Source organism: Myodes glareolus, chromosome 21 (assembly GCF_982192425.1).
Source record: "Myodes glareolus chromosome 21, mMyoGla1.1, whole genome shotgun sequence".
Taxonomy (NCBI): domain Eukaryota; kingdom Metazoa; phylum Chordata; class Mammalia; order Rodentia; family Cricetidae; genus Myodes; species Myodes glareolus.
The window spans coordinates 23,580,166-23,597,945 of record NC_142046.1 but is presented as its reverse complement, the minus strand read 5'-3'; positions in this window follow the sequence as shown (position 1 = coordinate 23,597,945).

Here is a 17,780-nt window from a genome sequence, read left to right as displayed (position 1 = left end):
TCCCTAGGTGATCATTTTATGAGCTAACTTGAAAGAAAATTCCAGCTGCTTAGACATTCACAGGACAGCAAACTGCATGATCGAAGAGGAAAACAAGAATCCATATTCTATTTTGGCTTTTTCCTTTACTTTTTTCTCTTTACTAAGAAGCTCATGACTTCTTGATAAACTTCCAAAACATTGCCCTTTTCACTTTGTCTGAATAAAAAAAGAAACTATTTTAATACATTTTATAGGTCAAATAGTCCTACAAAGTTTCTAGAAAGCTCTGGAGATAATTTAATAATGAACAGAAAAGAACTTTGAGGAGAGAACATTCATAAGAATCTACAGAGGTCAAAAAAGAACCACAGTTGTCTGACATGCTTTTTCTTTAAAATACTTCTTATTTCCCAATAAGAAAATTCATATTCATTATTCATATGAACTTTTTAATATTATGCCTTTATGTAACTTCAAGGCATTTCTTTTGTGAGTTCATGAGCTTAACTCTGAACACCCATGCTACTTAAGACATATTAATACAAAAATGAAAACTTTTAAATCACATTTTAGATAATAAATTCCACTATAGTGAGAGTTCTGGCTATAACTTAATGGGACTAGAGAAGAGATGACTAACCAAGAGTTTAATACCACCTACCTTTCATCTTGTTTTGTGAAGTATTTACGTATGATTGTTCTAAATTGTTACTTGGTCTGACAAACTTTCCTTTTAAAACACTGCTAATAGAGTAGTCTCTAATTATTTGTCTTGTACTCTCCCTCATACTAAAATAGCTATTTAATTTGTTTTACCTACATCATGTCTACATACCTGAGGTAGCATCTGTGTAGCTTTCAATATCACGTTCATTAGAAAAGTCTACCTTTCATAAGGATAGTAGAAATTTTCAGAGTGTAAAACGTAAAGAAATATGCCCGTGAGTTGACAGAAATAGGGCGTACCCATGGAGCAGCAAGTGACATATTTAACATTTTGTTTCTGTTTTGTTGTCCTGGACAAGATCTCACAACTTCCAGGGAAATATTTTACTGTGAGATGTACCTTTTCCTCAGTGCTTACAATTCTTTTAATCATGACAAATGCCACTGTTTTATGCTGTATCGCTTAGACAGAATAGAAAGTGTGTCTTTGTTGAAAACTGTTCCTTATAAATCAAGTATGGTTTCTGCATTACAAAAGTACTATTTTATTTTGCATTACAAAAGTACTATTTTATTACAGATTTTAAATGTGTGCTCAATACTCAACCCACAGCAATAAATGCTTCTTGCCCTATATTCACATTGTTAATTAACAGACACCTTATTTTTTTGTTTCTGTTCATATGTTCTCTTTTTCTTTCATGTTGGCCACATTAGTAACCTTCTAGTTTAATTTTTTGCTTAATAGCTTCTTCTAATAGGTCTTCTAATGTAGCCTCTACACATCTGTCTCAGTTTTTGAATTCTCTATATGATCTCTTTGTTTGGGGCTTACATATTTTGTTCAACATTTGAATTCCTGATTTGACACCACAGTCTTAATTTGTAAAGTGAAACATCATTACTCTTTTAGGCTGAGCTCTCACCGAGATTCATAGTTTAAAATTCTAGAGAAGAGTAAAATAAAGACAAGGGAACAAACTTATGCCACTAATTCTAAACAATGTTATAAAGTCTTTTATTTAACTTTTCTTAGAATTATTGCTCTGTAACTGAAAACAGTCAGGTAAGATTTCTTTACTACAAACACAAATTTTTGTTTCAATCATGCAATGTATGGAAAGTAGGAAGGACTAAGAAATCAAAACTCACGGTGTTGTGACACAAGGACATCCATAAGACCTAGAGAAAACGAGACAATGATTCATCATACAGACTGAAACACATTTAGATAATTAAGTGAAAAGTTGGTCTCTACAGAGATAATTAAAATTCATTGTCATATCAGCACAACAATATTTAGGAGGTAGTGTTTTTATGCAAACTAATAGATACAGCATCACAATTTTTTGAAAAATGGTAACTCATATTCACTTTTAAATTATTGTATGTGTGGGTTATTTTTTTTATCCTCTACCCTTTTATTTCTTAGAGGAGAATTTTTATTGTAATGATATATATCAGTCTATTGTGAATAACATGTGCTACAAATACATTATCAATAGTTTGATTTATTTTGAGAATTAAAATTAAAATATATATATTTTAATATAAATAATACAAATATTTTATTTAATTTTCTCTTAGAGCTTTTATGCCTCTGTTATTTTTACATTGACAGTATTTGATATGTCTTAAAATTTTACAGTCTAAGACAGAAATTGGAAAATTATAGTCATGAGGCATATACTATTCAGAGAAAGCCAAACTCAGCCAGTCTAATTGGGTTATCTATTATACACAGATTTTTCATACAGCATTGGCAGAGTTGTACACAATGACAGCCCTGCAAAACTAAAATAAGTATCCACATTATTCACCCTTTATAGAAAACAGTTTTCTGATTCCTGCCATGCATTATTCATAAAGAGTTAAACATTCTTGAATGTCACCTGTGACTCAGTGGTTGGAAAGTTACCTTTATTATTTACTAAATCTGGAAAAACCTTTAGAACAAACAGTAGAAACAGGTCAAGACGGAAGCAGAACATTCATCAGAACACTAAACCAATCTCTGGAGTTCAGTTACGCGAGTAGTTCTAAAGTTTTTCCTTCCAGGAAGTGTTGTGCTCTAAACTCTAAGAGGAAGGCATAAAATTCATGTGTTATTGATTTATTTCACTCTGTCCAGCAGATTTCTAATGCTAGAACTTAAGGTATAGCAGCTTCCTTTGCTCAGTTATATAACAGTAGTTGTGGGCCAAGTGCATTTGAGGTTGAATATACAGATGGATCTTAATATAAGCTACTGAGTTTAATACATGTCATTGCTTTTTCAACTTCAAGTTGAGGGAGAAGATTAAATCACTCTGACATTCTTACCTAACTGAACAACAAGAACAACAAAAAAACCCTCTTAAATGCCAAATAATTTCTCCTCTTGAAGTTCATTCCTAATATTAAATAGCAGATGTCTCAACTTGGAACCCATCAATCTGACTGGGTAGCAGAAACTTTGCCAGTGCAGCACACATTTTAATAGGCATTTCAGGAAAATGAAGGAAATTCATATATATATAATTACAAGATCCTTCATAAATAAATAGTGGGAACAATATTTGTTTCTATTTCTGTTTCCAAGTGATTTGCTTGCCTAGATCACCTTTGATCAATAAATATGCTTAGAACCATACTTTTATAGGTTCATCCTAGTTCAAAATCTGTCACTATTTTTCATATCATCATCATCATCAGTTCTATCTAAATTGAATTCCCTAAATATGATACAACCCATGCGTTCATCAAGTAAAGACATCACCTGTTAGTATTTGAACAAGTCTCATCTCTGTGAATCTATTATGAAATGTCTAAAATATTGAAATATAACATATTTTACTGCTTCTATAAATGCTGTTTATGGAAAACAACTCACCAAGAACAGAAGAAATGAATGATGCCAGCCCAACACCCACTAGGTATCCAATATGGAGGAAAGAGGGAGATTGGTAAAATGACTGCCATTCTTGGGCGCAGAAAGTAGACTGGGTATGTCAAGTAAAGTTCAGTTCTTTAAAGGCACAGTTAAACCTCCGCAGTTCAGGTACCTAGCAAGTTTTAAATGGCCACTCATTGTGCGGGAAGTCATTTTGAGTTCGTTTGAAAGGCAAAGCATCTAAAGGTTTGTTGGCCTTTCCAACCCATAGGAACTTTGATTGGGACCCGACTGCGAAGGAAAATGCCGAGAGCACGGTGTCACCAGCACAGCTTCTATAGCACCCCGGGGTCCTTTGGAAATGCCACTCTCCCAAACTCAGTCTGGGAAAGGGGAGAGCACTTACTACTCAAGGCAGGGGTCTGAGATAAACGACCCCCCGAGTCCTGTTCTGCCTTATGGGTCTTTGATTTTGAACTGGGGAAGTGCAAGCCGACTTTAACTAGGTCGTGGGAATACCTCACATCCTGGCATGCGGTTGGTCTTCACAGATAATACGGAGCAAAAGAAAACCAAGAGAAGTAAGGCCAAAGACTCAGCGAGAAATCATTGTACATCTATTCTTATTTTCCATAAGGTTCTGCGGCACTCTTGCCTCTCGAGGAAGCCGTGGGTAATAGCAATGATTATCATGAACATGAGACTAAAATTGTACTTGACTCTTTATGACACTAATGTTCACAAAACAATGGGGTGGTTTAGGGATGATTCTACTATTTCTATAATTGGTGAGGGCAAGCACATTTGATCTGATCTCATCTGGTGAATCAATATTATATTTTATATCTCTGGACTTTTAAATGTTAGTACTTAACACTGTAAAGGTACTTGCTGACTCCGTGATTGACTGCAGCTGATTTGTCTCACCTCCTTCTGACCCTCTGAACTTTCTGTAAAATGTAGAAGAAAAGTCAGATGGTTTGTAGGGAATTGCTATGGTGTCCTCTATCTGGGCATGATACATCTTCAAAAACACACTTAATTTTAACAAAATCTTATATGTAGCAACAAGTTTTTGTGATCAACAATTTCAATGACTGTTGATAGAGGGGAATTGAGATCTGTCCATTTTCCATCATGTTTATTTTAGTATGCTTTGTAATAATTGAGTCTTTTTATTTTATTTCAATGGATTATTTTAACAACTCAAGTTCCTACTAAAGTAAAAGCTTGAAGCACATTTTCTTCATAAATGCTTCTCATCAGGAGCTACTGTGACGACTCTTCTCTCTGCTTCACCGACACACTCGTTTCATAGTACCTTGCTAGTTTCTCCTCAATCACATACCTGGAATCCCCTCTGTCACTCACAGATGGATTCCTGCATATTTGACTTCATATTGTAGGTTTTTGTCTGAGAGGGAATGAAAGAAACTTTCCTCTTGTAAAATTGGTGCAAAGTTTAGCATGCATTAAGCCAAATTCACATAAGTTGGAAAGCATGTTAATGACTCATTTAATAATGACGAAACTTTTTCCTGTGAAATTTTTGTAATTCTAACAAACCTGAGATTTGAACTATTTGCTTTTTTATTGTTCATTTTCATAATAGATAAAACGTTATGACTTTACCATATTTGTCATTTTGAAACATACTTAGAAATAGCAATATTAGTTTTGAATATGTATCCACAATGTACTATCCACCAATATTCATCGAGTCAAAATAATGGAGAGTATTGTTACATTGCCATATAAAACCTATAACTTTAATTCTGACAAACCTCAATCTCATTATATTACTACAACAGAAAATGGCAAATTGAAGAAAGACTGTCTCCCAAAGAAAGACACTCTACAAAAACAACTAGAACACTGAAAAAAGACACAGTCAACAGCTTTGGAAACAGGCAAATTCCATTCAAATGATTAGATATTTTAAATGAACCTTTATTTTATTTTATTCAAACTAACCGCTATTGGAAAATTTCAAATACAAGTTCAATAACTCATGTGAAAGCTATCTTAATTGGTAAAAGAGACACCTGTTCATTTGAATTAAACAATAAAAATGTGTCCAAAAATCTACCACATCATTTAAGATGCTTTGGTATATAGACATGGCTCTGACTTGCTATTCCTGCATTAATGAAGGTTCTCACAGAGGGAATATTTTCTCCTAAAATCAGTAGTTAAAGATCTAAGTGAACAAAACACACAGGTATGGAAACCGACAAATGGAAGTCGAGACCATTTTGCTAATACACAACTAAAAGTGCAGTAGTGTGCTCCAGCATTTCAATATTTGAAGTGAAGCATTACATTTGTGTAAACAGAACATTTGGCAAATGCCAAAAACTCAACACTAAGAATTAGTGATAATCCACTGTCACAAATAAACTGTAGGAATTAACCTTTAACTCATGCTTCACAGTAAGAAGAATCCCTCCACACCTAAAATTTTAGAAGGGGGAAAATAAACAATATATCTGAGACTATTTAAGAGTAAAAACTGATAAGTCTCTAATGTGAGCTTTCTCTGTTTTCTTTATGTGGGCACTTGGTGCTATGAACTTTCCTCTTAGCACTGCTTTCATAGTGTCCCATAGGTTTGGGTATGTTGTGTCTTTATTTTTGTTGAATTCAAGGAAGTCTTTAATTTATTTATTTATTTCTTCTCTGACCCAGGGGTGGTTCAGTAGTTGACTGTTCAGGAACCATGAGTTTGTAGGCTTAATGGTAAAGAAAAGCACATTTAATTCAGTGTATTCAATATTTTTTTGTTGATCTTATTTACTCCATAAATCTGGGAAAATGAACTTTATGTTATGTTATGACTGAGATACCCAGTATAATTGCAGATCTGACTTTTCAGGCCTGGAAGTAAGAATAATTTCTAATAGCATGTAAATGATGCTAGAATTCACTATTCTTAAATAAACTCTGAATGTCTTTGGATTATGTTCATTAATTAAATCATGTACTGAGAAAGCATACTCCCAGTAAGTGAAACAGTAGAAATTAATTCACATCAAAATAGATCCCCCAGGACTCAAGACTCAAATTGCCTCATTCATTCTGCTTCTGCCATAGGAAAACAATACTTGAAGGTACCTGCTTAGTTGAGATTACTGGTGAGGAATCCTTTAGCCATTTCCTCTCATTTTTTTTTATTTCTTAGGAACCTGAAATAGAACAATAATGGCAATTTGGTTGAATCAACATGCCAAATATATTACATGCCATTATCACATTTTCGTTTTTCTATGACAAAGGAAATATCATTGATTCTACTCCTAAAGTGCTGAACATGCATACTTTAAATAGTCACTGGAAAAAATAATTTTGTCCAATTACAAATACCTTTTTAAATTTAGCAATTAAAACTAAAGGGATGAAAAATGAAATTATCCTGTTTGTTGATTTATTTAAAATAACATTATGAATTCTGATTGTTAACTATTAATTAAGCAATTCATTTTCCCCTTACTCTCCTGTTTGTGAATGCTGGATATCAGGTGAGATAAAAAGTATAAACTGTAGCATATGCTAGTATATAAGTGGGTATTAACATTTACTTTTTTTCATTTGCTTCATCTCTCCCATGCCATTGTCAAAAAAACCTTGCTAACTGTGGTACTTATATGCATAACCAATCACACCTTGTCCAATGGACTAAGTACTTGTACCACTATGCTCTTCTCACTACATTCCCAATCTAATTCTTTTCAGCCCTAATTCTTTCCAGCCCTGGGACTTCACCTTCCTCCGCCCCCCCCCCGCCCCAGTTCATCTTTCCTATATAATCCTGACTTTGCAGCCATAAGGTTTTTGTTTTCTGTTTAGTGTCTGTTTTTATGGGGTCTTTTTGTTGTTTTTTGTTTGTTTGTTTGTTTTCTGGCTCCCTCTTTTGGTTCATTTGCCTGCATCTGTCTTTGCTACTTTCTCTCTTGCTCCCCACTCTTTACTTCTTCTCATGGCCTGCTTCAGTCTACTGCTCATATTTATTCCACCATTTTGCCACCTTACTTTGGAATCAGGATGTTAAGATGCTAGACAAGTATGACGCAAGTCTGTTCAATCGCTAGAACAAATGTAGAGGTGAAAAGAGATAACCTACACCAAAAATTCACCCTCTGACCTCCGCATGTGAACTGTGGCATTTTGTTGAGCCAAAATCATCTCAGGGCCTATACCATGAGGCGTGTCGGACAGAGTAAAGCCTGGCTTGAGTTTGAAGCATAGGCTCAAAGCAACTGTGGGGGGATGAGACAGCAAAATCTAGGTAGATGTTCCTCCAGCCAGAAGGAGAGCGTAGCTGTCTCTTATTGGCTAGAGGTACCCCCATATCACATGATGTCACTTGACCTATATAAACTGATACTTAGAGTAATAAACTGAGCTTCTGCTTTGACTTGATTTCCTATCACATCTGATTGTCCTGCTTTGTGGGGCTGCAGAATGAGTGGATAGTGCACTCACCTATCCCTGAGGAATATGGCTAAGGAGGCCAAGCAATTGGAGCCATAGTGAAGGACAACTGATCCCAGGGCAAAGCAGTCAGTCAAGGTGAGTAGGACCCCATGATGGGTAAAGCAACTTCACATGAAATTGACCCAGCACTTAGGGAACTGAGATATATGCTGCCCTCTCAAGGTCCTGGAGTTGTCAGACTACAATGCGATCCAGGCATGGGTAGATATAATTACCCTGGCCCCCTGGGTACCCACCAGGATCTTTTCTCATGGGACATGTGGAACCGGGTGGACACCCTGGCCAGAGAAAGGAAAAACAAATCACCTGTGCCATTGGGATTATATCCAACTATTAGGACCCTTAAGGTATGTTTTCACCCCATTGCTCTCCCTCCCCCAATGACACATAAAGACAAGGTCAAAGATTGGGAGAGGTCTGAAGAATTCAAAAGTAACCAACTAACCAAAAGAATGTTAAAAAAGAAGGCAGACAAGGCGGAAGGAAAAAAATGGATGCAATTTACTGACAAGCAGTCTTAGGATGAAAGAATATGCTAGGCAGAGTCAAAGACAAAGAGAAAAGTAGATATTGCTGTGACAAGAAATGGCCACATCCGTAAGTCCCCAGCCACCCTGGAAAGAATAAAACAGGAGAGGGGAATGGGACAAATAAGGGGGCTCCATGAATATATAGTTGGGTGGGGCTAGACAGAGACAAAAGAAAGTTCAGGCCTCTGATTCCTCTGGAGTTGTCTGTAAACCTCCTGGGATGAGATTTGTTAAGACAAAAGGGTAATATTATTACCACTGACCACCTAGCCTTTTACGATGATAAAACTGAGGAAGGTGTCATCAGGCAGACCCCTGACACCTGGATTCACCCCTGAAAGTAGAGGCCACTGCCTCCCAGGGTTCCCCCATTAGGTGGGCACCTGGTAAGCTAGTATAGGTAGACCAGTGGTCATTACCTGAACTTAAACTTAAGATACTCAAAGAAATCACCAGAAATCAGCTTAAAGAAGGATGGATAAAGTCCTTGATGAGCCCCTGAAACAGCCCTGTGTTAGTGATACATTAGCCTAATCGGACCTGGGGAATGTTACAGGACCTATGAGCAATCACTCATATTGTATGCAGCTAATAGGAGCCCCTTTAAGGGACTTGCCTTGGATCTCAGCAATCCCCTCCCAGTTTTACCTCACTGTAATTTATCTACAGGACTGTTTCTTCTCAATTCCTCTTCATGAAGAGGATTGTGAAAAGTTCACCTTTTCCAGTCCTACAGTTAACTCTTCTCAACCTGACAAGGGATACGATTGGGCTATTCTCCCAGAGGAAATAGCCAATAGTCTGGCCTTTTGTCAACAATATTTGTTTAGTGTCCTCTCTCATTTTGACAAAGATAATACCCTCCTGTATGTTTATGTGGATAATCTAAACGTGGGCATTTGGAGGAATCAGGGCTAGCTCCCTGGGTAACCACTATTGTTGATATCCTCCCAAAATACAGAAGGTACCCACATTTCATATATTGGAATCCCAATTAACACTCAAGCCAAAGTGAATGGACCACAATTAATCCTGCCTGAACTTTTCACTTTATCTGGGTGCAAAAGATACTGGGGGCTTTCCCCATTCCTCCCCTACTCCCTTCTCTCTAACCCTCTCCCCTTCCAACAACCCTCCCACCTCCCCCCCCATGCACCCAAGGTTACCTGGGACTCTTGTCTATTTCCTACCTCCTGGCGGATAGCTAAATAATCTTCATCAGGTTCGTCTTCTTATTTAGCTTCTCTAGGATCACGAATAATAGGCTCAAAGACCTTTAATTATGCTTAGAATCCACTTATGAGTGAATACATACCGTGTTCCTCTTTTTGGGTCTGGCTTACCTCACTCAGCAAAGCGTTTTCTATTTCCATCCATTTGCATGCAAAATTCAAGATGTCATTGTTTTTTACCGCTGAGTAAAACTCTAATGTGTATATGTTCCACACCTTTTTTAACCATTCTTCTATTGAGGGGCACCTAGGCTGTTTCCAGGTTCTGGCTATTACAAATAGTGCTGCTATGAACATAGTAGAACAAATGCTTTTGTAGTATGTTAGGGAATCTCTAGGTTAGAGAGAAGGGAGTAGGGGAGGAATGGGGAAAGCTCGGTGGACCGGGATGGGGGGGAGGGAGGAAGGATGAATATGGGATCAGGGAAGAATATATTTCAACTAAGGGAGTCATTTTAGGGTTTACAGGAGGCTTGATTATATATGGGATCCCAGGTCCAAGGAGAGATCCCCAGATTGTTCTCTGGACAGAGGAGAGGGTGCCTGAACCGGCCTTGGCCCATAACCATGCTGATGAGTATTTTGCTTATCACCATAGATCCTTCATCTGGCGAAGGATGGCAATACAGACGGAGACCCACATTGGAGCACAGGACTGAGTCCCCCAAGGTCCAAATGAGGAGCAGAAGGACGAAGAAAATGAAAAAGGAAATAAGGACTGCGAGGGATGCTATCACCCACTGATACAAGGGGACGGATCTAATGAGAGTTTACCAAAGCCAGTTGGACTGGGACTGAACGAGGACATGATCTAACCAGATTCTCTGAATGTGGCCGGATTCTCTGAATGTGGCTGGCCCGAAGTCTCTCTGAAAAGCCATTGACTATGACACTGGGACTTGTTTCCTCTGCATATACTGGATTTTGGGGATCCAGTCTGTTTGGATACTCACCTTCCTGGACCTGGAGGGAGGGGGGAGGAACTTGAACTTCCCACAGGGCAGGAAACCCTGACTGCCCTAAGGGATGAAGAGGGAGTGAGGGGAGTGGGAGGGTGTTGGGAAGAGGGGCGGAAATGGAAACTTTTATAATTTAAAAAAATTACTTAAAAAAAAGAAAAGAAAAAAAAGATACTGGGGGAAATGAACTGTAAGGCTGTGGTTGCTTGTACAGACTGGGAGACTAGATCTGTCATATGATCTTCTAAAAGGAAAGCAACCTTATGAGATTATTTTCTTACCCCCTCGAGCGCCGTCAGGCACTCACTGAATTCATCAACAAGTTCCATCAGGCTTCTTTGGTGAGATATAATCCTAATATTCCAATTCAAGGCTGGATATTATTAGGGAAAAAGATCCTGCTGGCTGCCATTGTTCATCTGTCACAACCACTAGAAGGGGTGCACATCTCTCTATGGGGCATTCCCACAGTATGCTGGTGTGGGAGGCCCTTCTGTCTATGTGTTGCTTTTATTAGTTAATGAGTAAATATCTGCTTTGAGCCTATAGCAAGGGAAGTACTGAACTAGGCAGGAAAAGCTAAGGTGTGCTGGGAGAAAGGGGGCAGAGTCAAAGAGAAGCCATGGAGTCCCTGGAGACATAGGCTAGCAACTTTATTGGGTAAGCCACAGTCATGTGGTGATATACAGATTAATAGAAATTGATTAAATTAATATAAGAGTTAACTAATAAGAAGCTAGAGCTAATGGGTAAAGCAGTGATATAATTAATACAATTTATGGGTGATTATTTCGGGTCTAAGCTAGCCGGGCTGCCAGGAAGCAACAAGCAGCCTCCAATAGTGTACTTTCTGGTAGATCAAACAGCTGATATGATCATAAAAATCATGGACATGTCCCTCCGACATTATTGAAAAGATTCCTCTAGATTAATAATTCCATTCAAAATTAAGGATTTAGGCTCCATTCTTGATTGAACCTCACCCTGGAAGAATTTCTAGGGACCCTGGACACCCAGTTTAGGGAGTTCCAGTTAGTGAGTTTTTATCAAAAACTACACTGAAGAATCCCCTTAGTCATTTCTTCTAGGCCCTTGCACAAGCATTCACTGTTTGCACAGATGGCAGGAAGAATGTGGACACCTTTGTAGTTTTACCTGCGGGGGGGGGGACCAAAACAAAGTCAAAGTTTAGCAAAATTCTTCCTTGTGGGGTATCTGCTCAATATAAGGAAATAATGGCCATATATATTGCTCTACAAGAGGTCCCTGAACCCTGCAACCTCTATTCAGACAGATCGTATGTGGTGAACCTACTGCCACACTTACCCTATGCCTATATCAGATTGGATGCTAATCCTATTTCTGTCTTGATGATACAACTTGGGTCAATCTTAGAAGTTAGAAAAAATATATATTCAACATCTCAGAGAACACAAAAACCTCTCTGGCCTCATTTTCCAAGTGAATGTGGCTGCAGATGCTGCAGCTTCAGGGGTCTGTCTTGTCTAGGTCTCAACTCTGCCCATATAAAATGCTACTCAAATGCATGACTTAATTCATGTCAACTGGAGAGGACTCAAATACCTATACCCAGATCCCTGAAACATAATTAAAGAAAATTGCTTATACATGTAAGAATTGCAAATAATTTCCCCATACCCCTCCTTTACAAGGGCCAGGGGTGAACCCAAGAGGGTTAGGACACAATATCATCTGGCAAACAGATGGAACACATTACCTTCTACTTGGCAAATTAAAATATATGTTTTTTACAATAGACAAATATTCTAAGGCATACTGGGCTACCACTCACTCAGGGAAAAAGGCAACTCATGCCAAATTCCACTACTTACAATGTTTTGCTATATTGGGACTACCACAACAGGTCAAGACTGACAATAGCCCCTGTTTTATAAGTAAAATATGAAAAAAAAATTCTTCCAGAGATAGAATATATCCCATACTACCAGGATCCCATACAACCCTCAGGGTCAAGCAATTGTCGAAAAACATCACCAGTAATTCAAAGAGGTCTTCATAAAACAAAAAGTGGAAGAAGTTTCCCCCATCCATAGCTGCAAAAGGTGTTATTTACCATTGAGATTTTAAATTTTCAAACAACTGCAAAGGGTGTCAATAACCGTAAATATTTTACATTTTCAAAAATCAGATGAACAAAATAGATTCCAGAACCTTTGAGGATCCCTCCCAATGAGGCCCTGCTTAAAGTGGATCCTCTCACTAACCAATGCAAGGGCCCAGATCCCTTATTGACACAGGGTTAGGATATGGATATGTCTTCCCAAACAGAGGAGAAATGTCTATATGGCTACCTGCTCATAACTTAAAATTTCTCTCCTCAGGGATGAATTTGCAGGGCACTTGGAGAAGAATGCTGCTTCTATGCAGACCATTCCAGGATACTTACAAGAACCCTTGATGAATTTAAAAAAAGATATTGATTCATTTAAATAAATGACTCCCTATGAGACGTGGTTTAATTGATCCCCATGGCTTATCACACTCACCTATTCCCCAATTAGGCCAATGGCCATTTGTTTATGAATGGGTCTTTTGGGCCCATGCATTCTCCAAAGGCTGAAACAAGCATTCTAAAAACTTATAGAATAGGTACAACTCTCGTCGCTTTGAGTATATTATGATAGGCTCAGTGCATCTCATCCCACAGATGAACTCTCAATTTGAGGGTATCCAGGCCAAAACTCTGGATAGGGAGGCCCTAGCCTGTATTCTCTCCCCAGTTAGCTATTCTGGCTTGGTGACTGGGGTAGGAGGTAGGATATAAAACAGAAAGTGGGGAGATGTTGGGCCAAAATTATCTCAGGGCCTATACCTCAAGGCCTGTAGGACAGAGAAAAGCCTGGCTCAAGTTTGAAGTATAGTCTCAAATCTACCAAGTGGGAAAGAGACAGCAAAATCTTAGTAGAAGCCCTTTCAGCCAGAGGGAGGATTTGGCTGTCTCTCCTTGGCTGGAAGTACCTCCACATCACATGATGTCACTTAACCTATATAAGTTGATACTTACAGTAATAAACTAAGTTCCTGCTTTGACTTGACTCCCTGTAGTGTCTGATTGTTCTGTGTCATGGGACAGTGAATCTGATTGCCCTGCTTTATGGGCTATGGAACAGGCAGATAATGCACTCACCTTTCCCTAGGGAATAAGCCTAAGAAGACCTGGAATTTTAGGAAGTCAAAGTTATCCTAATGCCCAAGCCACATAAAGACCCAACAAAGGGAGAGAATTATAGACCAAATTCCTTTATGAACATAGATGCAAACTTAGTCAATAAAATATTTGGAAACTGAATTGAAGAACACATCAAAAAGATCATCCAGGATGAATAAATGGGGTTCATCAAAGGGAGGCAGTATTAGGTCCATATACATTAATTAATTGATATAGTATATCATGCAAACATACTAAAGGACAAAGTCTTCATAATTATTTTAATGTATGTAGAAAAAGCATTGAAAAATGCACCCACCCTTCATGATAAAAAGTCTTGGAGAGACTGGGGACACAAAGGATATATCTCAATAAAATGAAAATAGTTTAGAGGAATTCCATAGCCATTATAAAATAAATGGAAAGAAACTCAAAGCAATTCCAGGAAAAAGACAGGTTGGCCACTATCTACATACTTATTCAATAGTGTATTTGAAGTATTGGTTGGAGCAATAAAAAACTAAATGAGGTTAAGGGGATACAAATTGGAAGTAAAGAAAACAAAGTATTTTTATTTGTAGATAATATGATAATATACATACATAAACCTAAAATTTTCACCTGAAACCTGCTATGGTTGGTTAACACTTTCAGCAACATAGCAGAATGCAAAAATAAGTTCACAAATATCAGTAACAAAGGAAAATGGTCAAGAGAGAAGAACACATTTCTTAATAACATCAAATAATACAAAATATTTTAGTTCTTTCTTACTAAACAAGTTAAGGAGTTGTATGATTAAAAGCTTCAAATAATTAAAGAAAAAATGAAGAAGATATTAGAAGATGGAAAGATCTTACAAGCTCATGGGTTGGTAGAATTAACAGCATAAATGGTCATAAGGAAAGAAAGAAAGAAAGAAAGAAAGAAAGAAAGAAAGAAAGAAAGAAAGAAAGAAAGAAAGAAAGAAAGAAAGAAAAAAAGAAAGGAAGGAAAGTAGGTAGGAAGAAAAGAGGGAGGAGGCAATTTATAGATTTACAGATTCAAGATAATCATGATTAAAATTCCAATATAATTGTTCACAGATATTGAAAGGACAATTAATACATAAATAACAAGGAAAGCTAAAACAATTTTTAATAATTATAAATGCTCAATGTATCACCATCCCCAATTTCAAGTTTTACTATGAAGTTATAGTAATAAAAAAGCATGGTTTTGTCAAATTAACAGACTTCTTGATCAACAGAATAGAATTGAAGATCCACACATAAATCTATATACCTAAGAACACATCATTTTGCAGAAAGAAGCCAGAAATACACACTAGAAAATAACATCTTCAACAATTGGTGTTCTTCAAATTGGATGGTGACTTGTAAAATGATGGAAATAAATCCATACTTATTACCCTACATAAAACGCAGTTCAAAATAACACAGAACCAGATAAACTGAACCTGATAGAAAATAAAATGAGAAATAATTTTCAAATGAGTAATAATTTTAATTCTGGAAAAGACATCCAGAACAGAATACCAATAGTGTGGACACTAAGATCAACAATTAATAAATGGAACCCCATAAAACTGAGAGGCTTCTATTAGAAAAAGGACACCATAATTTGTACAAATTGACACCCTACAGATTATGAATTTTTTGTCAACTAAACATCTTATAGAGGACTAATATCAAAAATATAAAGAATTCACGAAGCTAGATATAAAAAGTCAAATAATCCAATAAACAATGGTGTACAGATCTAAACAAAGAATTCTCAGTAGGAGAATGTCAAATGGCTAAGAAACACTTAAAAGAAATGTCCAATATCCTTAGCCATCAGAGAAATACAAATAAAAACTAATTTGAGATCTCATCTTACACATGTCAGAATGGCTAAGATAAACAAAAAAGTTGACCCCCCTCAAGCTGGTGAGAAGGTGGAAAAGAGGAACATTCATACATTGCACAGGGAGTGCAAAATTATACAACCACTATGTAAATCAGTGTGGTGGTTCCTCAGGAACATAGGAATCTATCTACTTCAACACCTAGCTAAATGACTCTTGCGCATATAGCCAAAGGATGTTTCATTCTACCAGAGAGACTCTTGCTCAACCATGTTCATTGTTGTTCTCTTCATAATAGCCACGAAATGAAAACAACGTAGATGTTCTTCAACAGAAGAACAGAGTATTGCACAGCTGTTAATAAAAAAACTCATAAAATTTGCAGGCAGATGAATAGAACTAAAAAAAAATCATCCTGAGTAACATATACAAGAACTAGAAAGACTATTATGGTGTGTATTCACTTACGTGTGGATATTACCTCCCAAGTCAATGATAATCAAGCTACAAGCCACAGAACTACACAGTAGGTAGGTTTAGAGTAAGGTACTAGACAGAATATATGAATCTCATTAGAAAATGGTAATAGAGTCGGTAATTATGAATGGATGTTAGGGCTGAAATGGGTGCACTAAGTGGGGATAGGAAGGACATAGGGAGTAATAGAAAGGAATATGGTGAGAGACAATTAAAATTGGGTGGCATTTGAGGGATAGTAAGGAAATGTAATACAGTAGAAACCTCCTAAAATATGTACATATATGAAAGTGATCTAAATAAAAATGGCACATAATCGTGGAGAAAGAGACTCATCTGATCCTCTCTTATCACCAAACAAAGCTTTCAATACCAGGTTTGGGTTAAATCTAATGGAGTTTCTGTCCAAAGGAACCCTAACATAATTCCAAAACAACTTCAGTTGTTGTTAAGACCGTCAGTTTCTATCTGAAGCCTGCTAGCAAGGTGCCATTGCTGAAGACAACACTTTCACAACTCATTGAACACAGAGACGTTAACCTGGAGCCTGCATAGAACTGCCAACCCCCATATTCTAACACCCTGGTTACAGGAAGGTATTTTGCATGCTATTAAAGGAGAAGCATAAACACCAAACCAGCCACAGACACTTTATCTACAATGGTGTAATGCCTTTAAAATATGTTTGGACAATCTGTGCATAAAACTTGTAGGAGTAACCAACCAGTAATTCATCTGAATAAAGGCTTATTCCTTGAGATGAAATTCATACCTGATACTGCTTGGGTGATCTAGAAGCTGAGACTAGATTGATTGGGAACTTAGGGCAAAACCAAATAATATAGGTCTTTAAAGATCAAAATGAACACTCTGAACGTGGCTGGGAATGAGGGCTGACTGAGAAGCCAAAGACAATGGCACTGGATTTTTATTCTACTGCATGGACTGATTTTGTGGGAGCCTGGTTTGTTTGGATGCTCACCTTTATAGACCTGGATGGAGGGGGGAGGACCTTGGACTTCCCACGGTGCAGGGAACCCTGACTATTCTTAAGGCTAGAGAGGGAAGGGGAGGTGGGGAGGGGGAAGGAAAAGGGAGTCGGGAAGGAGGTGGGAATTTTTAATAAATAAAAAATAAAATAATAATAATAATAAAAGAAAAAAGAAAGAAAGGGAGGAAGGCAGGGAGGGCAGAAAGGTGAGTGGGTCTCTGACTCATGTGTCCTCTCTGGGGCTTTTTACTTTTATTGATCTGTCTTTTTTGACTTTGATGTAGTATTTTTTAACTTTAGGCTATTATATTTTATTTTGTTGTATTTAAAAAATAAATGAATGTAAACCTAGCCACAAGGGTTAAAGTTAACAAAAGAAAATGTGTACCTACTAAGAGAGGAAAAGCAAATTTTCTCCAATAGAATGACAGTGCGTTTATCAATCACTTCAGGGCATATCTTTTGTTTAGGAGTTACTGACTAGCAAATGATAGACTCCACAGCTTTCCAAATTTTAGCTGTTTTGTTGTTGCTGTTG